The 13,844-nt window shown below is 40.3% G+C and overlaps 1 protein-coding gene across 1 annotated transcript in view; it reads right to left on the bottom strand.

The window, feature by feature from the left end:
* Positions 1–3,239, bottom strand: part of LOC138965276 (oxidative stress-induced growth inhibitor 1-like) — a 52,946-nt gene extending 49,707 nt beyond the window's left edge. The window contains exon 1 of the mRNA XM_070337409.1: positions 3,080–3,239. The gene's annotated coding sequence lies outside the window, so the exon portion shown is untranslated. The remainder of the gene's footprint in view (positions 1–3,079) is intronic.
* Between the last annotated feature and the right edge of the window lie 10,605 nt (positions 3,240–13,844).

Genomic DNA, 13,844 nt, shown 5'->3' on the forward strand with positions numbered 1-13,844 from the left:
AATTACATACTCACTCTCTCTTGACATCATTGAGCATGTCTCTCTGCTAATTTAACTACGCTTCTCATGTTTCATCAAAAAGAGTGCCTGTTTAAACCAAGTGATAGCTATGCAGTTGGAGTAGGACAAGATCCTGGTGATAATAATACTCAAAGGAAGTGATTTAGCAACTGAGTTCGAAGTTAGCAATAGAGACTGTGCCAAAAGGTGACGTTTTCATGTCAGTATGTCCCAAATGACATCACCAGTACATTTTTCATTCTATCTAATCTGTTTTCGTTCTATTTTTTCTAATAACATGCGTTAACAATTGATTGCCAACTGGAATGGAAGAGCACAAAAAGTGTAACTTGATATGTAGTTTCTCTAGAGGGAAAAACATCTTCCACTTTCATGTCAGTGTGTCCCATGCAACATACATTTGCCAAACAGCTATGTGCAAGTAGATTATTTGTTAGTGGTATAGAAAATACTGATCAACAATTAAAGTCAGTTTTCACATTCATTTTCTACCTATTTCTTATTTGTTTATTCTGTTGGCAATGGTGAAATGTCAGCAATCGTGTGTCATTCGGGACAGTAGACATGACACCTGACCTTTTGGCACAGTCTCAATAGCATGTGGTGTAGTTTCCTGTTGGTAAATTTGAAAGGGCATCAGAGATGTGTGAACATCTGTACAAAAAACATAAACATCCCCAAAAGAGCAGATCCTGAGATGCACTTCACTTCATTGAAGTTCATATCCGATACCATAAGGCCAACAAAAAAAAGTTGTATGTTTCTGGTCACCCGACCCTACCTAGTTTTTTCCCGCCGACCCTAGACTTTTTTTATTGCATATTTTGTAAAAAAAAAATTTTAAAAAGCATCAAAACAGGATCATTTGTTATCACACAAGATCATTTGTTATCACACAGGATCATTTGTTATTACAACCTTTTGAGTCAGGCTGCAGACATGCAGTGCCCGGCCCATGTGATCATATTGTATACTCATGCAATCATCCTCATATTTTGCGTTCATGGGCTGCATGACTCCCTCATTAAATGATTAACTCATCTACAGGCACGTGTAGGCATTAATGTGGATGGTTGTTTTTTCCTTGCCATTTAGGCAGTCATACATCGACTGCGGTGGGATTTGTGCTGGTTGTTTCTGTTTTTCTATAAACCACCAAACTCAGTCTGACATGGAATACAACTACAAGATCTTTTTCATGCATATACTTCATTACGGCTACCAGTAACTTGAGTAAGTTCGTCACACGGTAGATTCGTCACCGGTCCAGGTAACTTCGCCACAGTAGGCCGAGCGCGGCTGTTATGTAATGGTAATACAACAGGGCCGGACTACCGGGGGGGTTATGGGGGTTGCGCAACCCCCCCCCTAGCCTAAACATGTACCTTACTTATTTAATTTTGTTTTTATTATTGCTTATTTTATGCCGTTTTATGCAAGGAGCGACCATTTTCTTATCTCAGAATATGACCTACCCGTCAGCTTCAGGGGGCTTCGCCCCCTGACCCCCACAACGAGGGGGGGGGGTGGGTTCTAGGGTTTCCGGACCCCCCCCCCCCCCAGCCAAAAAATAAAAATATTGAATGAGGTATGCATTTCTTTATTTTACATTGAGTTTCAATTTTTGGGGTATTAATCAGTGACAAAATCTGCTGCCTGAAACTGGTAATGATCATCCTCAGAATGCACCAGATTGCACCATTTTGCATCCTTTTTTTCAAAATTTTCCGGGGGGGCATGCCCCCAGACCCCCCTAGCAAGCTAGGCGCTTCGCGCCGTCGGCTCGGCGCTTCGCGCCTTCACACCCATATATATATATATCTTCACAATATACTTTTGAAAAAAAACAGTCATAAAATGAACTGATCCGCCCCTACCGCCAGGGGCCGGGGGGGACATCCCCCTGGGCCACCACTGGCAACCCCCCCCCCCCCTCCTCTTCGCCTAGTCCGGCCCTGTACAACCTTGCACCTCCCCCCTCTCTCTCTCTCTCTCTCTCCCTCTCTCTATTGTTTATTCTCTCTCTCTCTCTCTCTCTCTCTCTCTCTCTCTCTCTCTCTCTCTCTCTCTCTCTCTCTCTCGCTTTCTCTCTCTCTTTCAGGCTTTCTCTCTCGCTCCCTCTCTCAGACTACAGGCTGTTGAGAACTGCTCAATGAGTAGATCTCGGGTTTTAAAATAACAACGCTCGGACTGTGCCGTGTCAGTGAAAACTGCTCAGTTGAGAACTGCTCAATGAGTAGATCTCGCGTTTTAAAATAAAAACGCTCGGACTGTGCCGTGTCAGTGAAAACTGCTCAATTGAGAACTCTCTCTCCGTCTCTCTGTCAGTCTCTCTCCCTCTCTCTCTGTCTCTTTCTCAGTCTCTCTCTCTCTCTAAAAAATGTGAATCTTGAATCTCTCCCACAAATCAAACATCTGAAAGCATCTCAAAGTTAGGAAAGTTAATAGTACTGGTCAAAAGATCAGATATAGGCCTCGCGGCCTTAGACATCTGCAAATTTATCTTATCTTATCTTATAAGCTCTAAGCATAAACAGCCGCCCACCCTGCCGGTAACCAAGTTCGTCACCCGTGACTGACGAATCTACCGTGTGACGAACTTACTGGTAGCCTTCATTACTTGGCGGCTCACATCCCAACCACTAGGCCACCTGCCCGAAAGTACACAATCACCATAGTTACACAATGTTTATCACCAGGTTTCTTAAACAATGTCTGTAAATCACTAAACGACAGACCGCGTACTGTATACAGCCAAAGCCTTCAAAACTTGTGCAGGTATTTGTATGGTGTAGGCTAATCCTGTAAATAACTACTAAATTTTAACCCAAAACATCAATCACTGGCAATGATACTAGATCTCGACTCCTCACCAATCCCCCCCCCCCCCCCCCCCACCCCCCGTTAAAAATCGACGAAGTCCACCACGCTACCGGTTTCCTCAAACCCGATGAACCTGAACGACGAACTGCATGGGTAAAGTCAAGACGATCATGTGTTGCAAAATCAAGCCCAACCGTAGCCGATCAGCGGGGCAGCAGAAAAGAATCTCACTTACCTGCGTCTTGTGCCACCGGGGTGGACATTATGAAGACTGAAGAGTCCCCCACGTGGGCAATATTCGCTGTGTAGCACGGCGCTACGTCGAAATGTGTAAGATCCGTTTTACATAAGCGGGACACACTAATCCGCTTGTGTTGCGGGTGACGCAGCACCATTTCCCGCGATGCCGACACCGGAATAAAAGGAGGACGCTGATTGGCCAAACGTGCGTCGGTGCACCTAAATTTATCCATCACTCAAGGTCAGAGCCACAGGCACTTGAATGAAACGGGACGCACCCCAGACTTGGATTGTGTAATCTGATTGCACGTTGTGGCGCAGATTGGTGCTAGCTATTGCTGCAGACAACAAAATATAGTTTGATGGAAAGTTTTAGTCCATTTTTCGGATACACCGATCCCTGTTTCGTGCTCTCTGTATCGTATTCGGCGAAGCATGCGACGCACACGTGCTACCCCCCCCCCCCCCCCCCTCTCCCCCTCTCAGTCTCTCTCGCTCTCCGGTTAGAGAAGAATATGACTGTGCTGAATTCCCTTCTTTTGATGTCTTATTCATCAACTTGCCATAATCTATCATCTGTGGGAAACATGGGGTACAGTCACTCAGTTACTGCCAGGTTTGCCGGTGTAACGATGACATCTTTCCCCTGTGGTCATATTTCGATGCCCGGTCACTGCGCATGCGTGAACAAGATGAAGTAATCTCACCACGTGTATACACGAGGTCAGTTTTCTGCCTCGGTCATATTTCGATGCCGGTCAGTTTCCTGTCTTGAACTTGTTTTCCGAGCACTCATGGAGCTGCTCGCGTTTTAAGAGACAACTGCGTTTGCCATTTACAGTTAAATTGCTATTTTACTGACTATAGTGTCTGGATTTTGTGACATTGAGATCTCTTTCAAGTCCGAAGTTATGATTGAAAAACTCGTCCAACGACATCGGACAAATCTCGGATCTTTCACATGACTAACTGAGAAGTAGTGAAGCAGTTCAGTTCTCAGTACTTAGGTGAACTCGAATTAAATTAACAAATACGTTCACAACAGCCAAAGACATTACTATGTTATTTATTTTTGAGATGTACAGCCTCTTGAGTTATGAGTTTGTTGATCTTTTCAAACGCATTGGTTTTTTATTAAGTGTTTTTTAAGCCATAGTTAAAATGTAAAGCATGTCATTAGACTGAGCACAGATCTGTATGGTAAATTTACTTTATGATATTTAAAGCTGTCATCATATTAAATCCCCCCTCCACACACACTCACACACAGACACACATGGAAGGCATGTTCGTTCAAATTGTTGGAGTAGCACGCAAAAAAAGCTAGTCTGTCCGCTCACAAGCAAGGTCACGTGTCGAGTGAAATGCGAAAGCTGACCACAGCAGAAGTGGCGTCATAGTTTTGGGCATGCGCAGTGACCGCCATCGAAATATGACCACAGGGGAAAGATGTAATCGTTACACCGGGAATTAGGCTTATTCATTCAGTTCTCGTGTTTTGCAGCCGGATGATAATATGTTTTTCCGATGTGTTCCTCACTCCTAATGGATTACAACATCACGAGCCACTTAGCCTCGGACTGCTTGAGAGATTGTTGTTCAGATTTAAGAATAGAAGTAAACAAAGAAAATACAAAAGTTATGGTCTTCACTGAGAAAAGAGGGTTGGGGCCTTTGGCAGAACACGAAAAGTGGACTTATGAAGGCTATAATTTAGAAGTTATACCGCCCACAACCGAATCAAGCGGCTCAGCAAAAAAAACCTGATTGCTTTTCACATTGTCAGTCAGAAAGCCGGGTTTCCCGTCAGGCTTAAAGAAATCAAACAAGTCGCGTAAGGCGAAATTACTACATTTAGTCAAGCTGTGGAACTCACAGAATGAAACTGAACGTAGTCCGCCCCTAGTGCAAAAGGCAGTGAAAGTGACGAGCCTGTTTGGCGCTGTAGCGGTTGCGCTGTGCTTCATAGCACGCTTTACTGTACCTCTCTTCGTTTTAACTTTCTGAGCGTGTTTTTAATCCAAACATATCATATCTATATGTTTTTGGAATCAGGAACCGACAAGGAATAAGGTGAAATAGTTTTAAAAAAGATTTCGGAAATTTAATTTTAATCATAATTTTTATATTTTTAATTTTCAGAGCTTGTTTTTAATCCAAATATAACATATTTATATGTTTTTGGAATCAGAAAATGATGAAGAATAAGATGAACGTAGATTTGGATCGTTTTATAATTTTTTTTTTTTTTACAATTTTCAGATTTTTAATGACCAAAGTCATTAATTGATTTTTAAGCCACCATGCTGAAATGCAATACCGAAGTCCGGCCTTCGTCGAAGATTGCTCGGCCAAAATTTCAATCAATTTGATTGAAAAATGAGGGTGTGACAGTGCCGCCTCAACTTTTACAAAAAGCCGGATATGACGTCAGCAAAGACATTTATCGAAAAAAAGAAAAAAACTGTCCGGGGATATCATTCCCAGTAACTCTCATGTCAAATGTCATAAAGATCGGTCCAGTAGTTTAGTCTGAATCGCTCTACACACACATGTATACCCAAAACCTTAAAAATACCAGGGTTCCAGCAAACATTATTTTTGATCTTGTAAAAATCTAACATGCGAATTCTTTTTACTACCTATCCAAATAACATTTGTTTTATCGTAATTCATATTCAAACCAGACATATTTGCGAACAGTTTAAGCGTACATATAGCTTCTACAAATGACTCCTTACTTCCATCTAAGTAAAGGGTGGTGTCATCTGCAAACTGCGACAATAAAACATCTCGTTCTTTTAATCTAATCCCTTTAATTTTATAATTTTGTCTAATCATTAAAGTAATTAAACAATGGCGACTGCACGTGAGAGGGAACAATAAAGAGACCAAAAAGCAATGTACTCACGTTAAAATGACGAACACGGAACGAATAACAGCGACGTTTCGACCCGTAAGGGTCTTCTTCCGTGTTCGTCATTTTAACGTGAGTACATTGCTTTTTGGTCTCTTTAATCATTAAAGACAACATTTCTGCACAAATTAAATACAAATAAGGTGAAAGAGAATCCCCTTGTCTAATGCCTCTGTGTATCTCAAACCATCCAGTATACTAATGGCCATTTACAGTTACACATGTAATAATATCAGTGATAATAAAAAGTCTTTAACCACTGTCTCAGTTGCGGTCGAAAGTTTAAAAAATCAAGACTTTTCTCAATAAAGGACCAAGAAATACTATCGAAAGCTTTTTGGAAATCAATCGTCAACAAGAGACCATGAATATTATGCTCTTCTGTGTACACGAGTGTATCAAACAGTTGACGTATGTTTTCACTAATACATCTGCCTTTCAGAAATCCATTTTGGTCTTTGTGTATCAACATTGGCAAAACTTGTTTAAGTTGGTTTGCAATACAGGTTGAGGCAATTTTATACACAGTGTTCAATAATGTAGTAGGACGCCAGTTTTTTAAATACTGTTTAGGTTTACCATCTTTGGGGGTGACATGTAATTATTCCTTGTCTCTGCCCGGGGTTATTGACATCTCTCTTTGTTGAAAACCATAATTTACTGAACGGACAAGAAAAGTACCAATATCATTCCAAAACATTTTTAAAAAAACTCTGTAGTAAATCCATCTGAACCTGGGGTTTTATCGCTTTTCATTGAGCGAAGGGCTGCTAAGGCTTCAGCTTCTGTAATTATGCCCTCGAGCATCATACTTTCCTCTGGGGCTTGCTTTTAACTGGAAAGACCGATAACCGCTTGCAGCTGTTGTAAGATGGACACGCTCCACAGGAGCATCCCAGCACTTATACAGTTTACAGAACAATGAATGGGACACAACTAAACACAAATCGATCGGCACGATGAACTACAAACACAAGACTGGACAATAACAACCGAGTTAGAACTGCTGTAACGAAATACAAATTAAGATTCTAAGCTCTGTTCTACTTCCCTTCAAGACAAAATTTACACTGGTGTAAGTTTAGCTCTGTCACATTACAATACTCCATTCTGCGTTCTCTCTTTTAGTGTCGCTTAGTGACCGTTTTAAGACTCTCTGTTTCATCATTTGGATTTCGGTGAGCACCGCAACGGCCTTTCTTTGGTACTTTTCATCCGGCTTTTTTGACATTCTTGTAGTGAACATGCAGTGAGGCTCCGATCGGCATCAAATCAGTGACAGTGCAAATGTTTCATTTTAAAAAAAAATTCCGAGCCAACGTCACATAAATTGCAAGGTTAATGACCGCTTTTAGGCAGACTTTTTTGATGACTGAAAAAAATCCTTGTTATAACCTGAGACAGAATACGCCGCCCGGCCAGCGCCCCCTCCGAGTCCGCCGGAGCTGCCCGGTGCTGTTTGTACTGACAGAACTGCAAAGGATCACTGAAAGATCGCATGCTGAAATGTTGCTGTGCGCATGTTTATTTTGCGTTGCTTGTTTGTTTTTTGTTTTTTTGAGGGAATTTTTGTTTCCAGTCAGCTTTTGGGGTTCTTTCTTGGGCTGTTTTTGAGGCAGTGGCATGAAGTTCACTCAGTTCCGGATGGTGCCGGTGTTTTTGCCAGTGCATAGATAGGCATGGAAGAAATGTTATTTTGTCTTTAAAACTATCAATGATCCCTCCTAAAGTACAGTTCCTTCCTCTCTCTCTCTCTCTCTTTCTGTTTGTTCGTTCATGGGGTGAAACTCCCACGGCTTTTACGTGTATGACCGTTTTTACCCCGCCATTTAGGCAGCCATACGCCGCTTTCGGAGGAAGCATGCTGGGTATTTTCGTGTTTCAATAACCACCGAACTCTGACATGGATTACAGGATCTTTTTCGTGCGCACTTGGTCTTGTGCTTGCGTGTACACACGGGGGTGTTCGGACACCGAGGAGAGTCTGCACACAAAGTTGACTCTGAGAAATAAATCTCTCGCCGAACGTGGGGACGAACTCACGCTGACAGCGGCCAACTGGATACAAATCCAGCGCGCTACCGACTGAGCTACATCCCCGCCCTCTCTCTCTCTTTCTCTCAGAGGGCAGAATATGCGGCATACCGCTATGTGACGGGTTCTGGTACAAATTGATCTATGAAAGCTCACAGGCAAATACTGGTTTAGTCGCGTGTTTAATATAAGTCATCCTAATCATGATTGTATTTCACACGTTTAGCTGTGTGTTTGACTAAACTGTCGAAAAGAAATTATGACGAGAAATTGACCCTGAAAAATCATTCATGAAATCAGTGGCAGAACACAAACAATATTTTTCTTACTCCTCCTTTTTTCTCTGTGAAAGTTTTTGTGTGTGACCTTGCTTTATTGCATTGTGTGTGTGTGTGTGTTTGATTGTGCGCGTGTTAAACTTTGAAACGCAAAAGAGGGTTTGTGCGTGCGTGTGTGTGTGTGTGTGTGTGTGTGTGTGTGTGTGAGAGAGAGAGAGAGAGCGAGAGAGAGAGGGGCATACAGAGATGGACAAATGTGTGTGTGTGTGTGAGAGAGAGAGAGAGAGAGAGAGAGAGAGAGAGAGAGAGAGAGAGAGAGAGAGAAAGAGCGAGAGCGAGAGGGGCATACAGAGATGGACAAATGTGTGTGTGTGTGTGAGAGAGAGAGAGAGAGAGAGAGAGAGAGAGAGAGAGACAGAGAGAGACAGAGACAGAGAGAGACAGAGACAGAGAGATAGAGGAAAAAACAATACACACCTTTTGAACAGGTCAGGTCACTTTTAATGAACTAAAAAGGAACTCATAGTCATATCAAATCTTACATAAAAGACACAAATAGATACAGTTTGGTCATTGCTCAACGATATCAAACTTTTTTCTTTGCTTGTACATGTATCTTCAAATGTCACCTGGATCCTTTCTTCATAGAATTCTGCCTCTGGTCCCCGACTACAGAGTGTTCTGGTCCGCTATCATGCACTGGGCTAAGGGTATGGAGGGTATGGGATGGGGCTATAATTGGAGTCAAACATCAAGAGAAATCATAGTTTAATATTATGTCCCACACATGCAAGATGGACTATGAATTCCATTTCAAAGTTCAAAAATGTTTCCACAGCTAAACATAAAAAAGCAAAACCAGCAATCAATCAATATCAATCAATATGAGGCTTATATCGCGCGTATTCCGTGGGTACAGTTCTAAGCGCAGGGATTTATTTATTTTTTAAAATTTTTATTTTATGCAATTTATATCGCGCACATATTCAAGGCGCAGGGATTTATTTATGCCGTGTGAGATGGAATTCGCATCACGCATTCACATCGGCCAGCAGATCGCAGCCATTTCGGCGCATATCCTACTTTTCACGGCCTATTATTCCAAGTCACACGGGTATTTTGGTGGACATTTTTATCTATGCCTATACAATTTTGCCAGGAAAGACCCTTTTGTCAATCGTGGGATCTTTAACGTGCACACCCCAATGTAGTGTACACGAATCAAATGAAAAACAATTGACACAAAACAAGAGCACTGACAAAAGTCTGAAGACAAAACAGATACAATATAAAGTGAAACACACACACACACACGGACACACACACACATGTGCATCAACACTTCTAACAGAGTAGAAGCACCCTAATCTTGTTAAAAAAAAAATGTAATGGCACCTCACATTTAATACTGAAAAAAACAAATTTGCCATTTTTCGCACAGAATACTTCCGAAAAAAATATAGTACAATAATAATCCTATAATCTGTGATCTTCTTCTTCTCCTTTGTTCATGGGCTGAAACTCCCACGTTCACTCATGTTTTTGCATGAGTGGATTTTTACATGTATGACACTTTTTACCCCGCCATTCAGGCAGCATATCGTCAGTGGCCTTCGAACACCTCGTAACTTACATTTTCCCGATTTTCGGATTTTTGCATGGTTCCGTCCCTTGATTTTTTTCCTATCATCTGTGAAAAGCTTGTAACTCTATTTTGCAAAGGTCTTTTTCCCCTGATTTTAAAAACCTCGTATTGCCGTTGGGTGTTGAGACATTAGCGACATTAGCGGGAAAACCTCGTATTGTCTGTTTGAATCCCTGCGAGTCTGTTGAAAATCCTCGTAATTGTTCCTTAAATTCAAAACAAAAAAGTTCAAAACAAAAAAGTGAAAACCTCGTATCTACACGTTTTGATCTGGTGAAGAAGAATTTGATTTTTAAAACACTCATTATCTCAGAACTATGATTTTGAAGATACGAGGTCTTCGAAGGCCACTGACGATATGCCGATTTCGGGGAAGCAGGCTGGGTTTTATAACCCACAAAACTCTGACAGGGATTAAAGGATATTTTCCGTGCGCACTTGGTCTTGTGCTTGTGCTTGTGTGTACACACGAAGGGGGAAAAGGCACTAGCAGGTCTGCACATAAGTTGACCTGGGAGATCGGAAAAATCCCCACCCTTAACCCACCAGGCAGCCGCGGATTTGAACTCATGACCTTCCGATTAGGAGGCTGATGTCTTATCCACTATGCCATTGAGCCCATCATGTGATCTATCCAATAACAGCATTAAGCTCCCACCATCACTGAGATACTTGGAGCTGTGAAGGCCTTGTGAGAATGAATCAAAAACTTGATTGCACTTGTTTTCTACCTATTCAACAAAATAAATTAGTTTGATTGCAATTAGAATATAAAGCATTATTTAAACTTTTTGATTCAGGTAATGATTGTGTGTTATAATGCCACCAAATTTCGCGAATATCCATAAAAGTAACATTGCAGTTGATGCCTAGTCATCCTTGAAATCATTTATGTTCAGCATTTGCACTGAATGGCCAAATGCAACAAGCGAAATTCAAAACTAACTCATTGACCATGGCAATACATTGTACTTCCTACTCTAAAAAATGTGCTGCACTACTAACCGTTGTATGTACACACACAAACAACAAAACTAATAACATTTACAAGAACATTTGAAAAGAGAAAAAAAGAAACTGAGCATTTTCTACTGAGGTAGCAGTAGTTTTAGTAATTAACACTGTTTACTTAAAAACAACCTGTCACTAGCTCACTTTTTATTTCGACAGCTACAACTGTTCATTCAAATGCTCTCCTCTCTCTGAAACAAGAAAAGCAAATATGACTCAACTTTATTTTATGTTATATGACTCATAATTTATATTCTTCTCATGTTATATGACTCGGATATTGTCTGTCGTTCTAGCTCCACGAACAATCAAGAAAATGATCAATTCCTTCTACTGGACCTAACCTTGACCCCCTTGTGGCCTTGAAATTTCAACAAGATCAACCAAGCTTGGGTTATGTCTGCAGATCATCAAACACTGGAAGCATGTGAATTTGCAAAGATCTAGCTTCAAAACGTTCAAGATAATGATGTTTCATTTTTCACCACAACAGTTGAGTAAAAAAAAAATCAAGTCTTTCAAAGGAAGAAAACAGGCAGAAGCATTCATTATCTTCCTGCTTCTTTTGAACAGTAACAACAACGTAAAGCTTCAAATTCCATAAAACAGACAACAAAGAACAAAAAAAAGACCACGACAGAGTTCAGTGGTCAACTAATGTTCAGTGATCCTGTAAGTCCAGGAAACTAAAGAGACTATAGTGAATGTCAAGATGGAAACAAATACGTTAATGCTCAAGATTTGTTCCTGATTAAGAAAAGTTCTCACCATGATCCTTCTTATAACAGGCGAGCTACATATACACGCAAATGAACCAAAATACAGAAAACACAATGTCATGGATAACTAAACATGTTCTACAGTACATCCTCAGCTTTGCTGACACCTACTCGCACCATTCGCAGTGGAAACTTTGGCTGGCCCCTTTGTCTTAGAGTAGGGGTAAGGGGTGGGTAGGGAAGGGTCCCATCTTAGCGATTGTGTTTCATAAATAAAAAACAAAAAACACCCTTGATTACATAATGACAGAAGGTGAAACGGCCAACCTTTGCAAAGCTGTATGAACAAAATATAGCATGCATTAAGCAACGGGATAACATACACAAACCTGCCTCTTTGAGAGGGGCAGCCCTAAACAATTTACCTGCTGAACATTAAGTAAAATATGTTCACTGTTTAGATATTTTACATACATGTTGAGTAAGCGACAAGTATTCCACCTGTGGTTTTTGTCACAAATATAAAGATGATTCGGACATAGAAGTCTCTTCTTGCAGGACTAACAAACACTATTGACTTCTCAAAAGCTCAAATGTGCCAAAAAGGATGCAAAGCACTCCTTCGCTAAGCCTCTTGAATTCAGAATATTTCATAAAATATTCCTAATTACATTTATTAAGATTTACTATAAAAAAATTACACCGGGCTTGGAATCAATTATATTTTTTTCTGATTAGTGGTACAAGTGCATGAACATTGCAGTACAGTATTAGTTTTACAGTTTTTAAGATTCAAGTTTTGGTTTTATCTTTGCAAGCTACTTTTTTTTTAGAAGACAGTGTTCAGATACATTTTAATTATAATGTTTGTTTTATCTGTTATGTATATTTCAAGTACAGATTATTTGATTATTTTTCAAATTGAAAAAATATATGCCAACATGCAGCAAACATTTTTCCAGAGCCCCTCCTCTTGCGTCTGCTGTGTGAAACTGACAAGAACTTCTGTAAGTGGGTATGTAAGTAATTAGTAAGGAATTTAAACACAAATTGTGCATGAACTAAAGAGAGACACTAAAGAAAAAATAACGAAATACAGTTACATTTGTTATTGTAAGAATTTATTGCGAAAGAGATTCTAAATTAAATGTTTCTGATTTTATTTCAAGAATCAACTTAAATTGAGAAAGAGATTCTGAATTAAATTTGTCTGACTTTCACAAAAAAGTGAGACAGTCTTCACATGGCACCAACTGTTGGCTGGGATACCGATAACAGCATTATGAGGATACTCCCAAAAGAGCCCCATGAAACTTTGAAGTGAATTGTGGCGTCAAAAGACCCATTTCAGACTTTTCCAGACTGAGAATGCACTTCACACAAGGTGCATTTGATACTGTACCAAAAGCCATTTATTCATGCACAAATAAACAACAAAGCACAAACATGGCCTGAATACTGGGATCTTGGACAAGGAAAAAAGGGAATAGGGGTGGGGATGGGGTGGGGGTGATAAGTTCAAACTCTTGAACTCTCCTCAAAAACTACTCACTATTTAAACAATAATGCCCTGAAATAAACATGCAAGGCTATCATTATGAAGAAAATGCATATGCCTGTGGTTTAATGCATATGCTGGTATTAATTGCTGTGTGCCTGTTTCAGCCTCGTTAACAGCCAGCTAAGATCCACACATGTCTTTAAGCCATCAGCATTCTGATTCAAAATTACAGAATGCATTTAATGAGAAATGTAAAAAAACAAAAGGCAGAAAACAATATTTGGTGTACATGCCAAAAGTTCCAGTTTACAAATCGGACTGTAAGCAACTTTCATAATCTATCATAGTCATGTTTATAAAGTCTACAAATCTACAGCTATATTCTAAACCTTCACAGGTGCTAAGGACAATAATTGTCATAAAAAAATAACATTTCTTCCTGTCATAAGATGAGCATGAAAAATCCCTGATCAAATACACATTGCAACACACACAATTTATGCCCTGAAAATAGTCTAATATTGGATAAGCATTCCTCAGGTTATCTATCAGTATCAAAATGCCATAAACACAGATTTTTTTAAACTTAATTTTCTTTATTCATTTACTTTTATTTGGTGGTGGTGGTGGTGGGGGGGGGGGGGGGGGGGGGCGG

This window comes from Littorina saxatilis, linkage group LG1, assembly GCF_037325665.1.
Source record: "Littorina saxatilis isolate snail1 linkage group LG1, US_GU_Lsax_2.0, whole genome shotgun sequence".
NCBI classification, from domain to species: Eukaryota; Metazoa; Mollusca; class Gastropoda; order Littorinimorpha; family Littorinidae; genus Littorina; species Littorina saxatilis.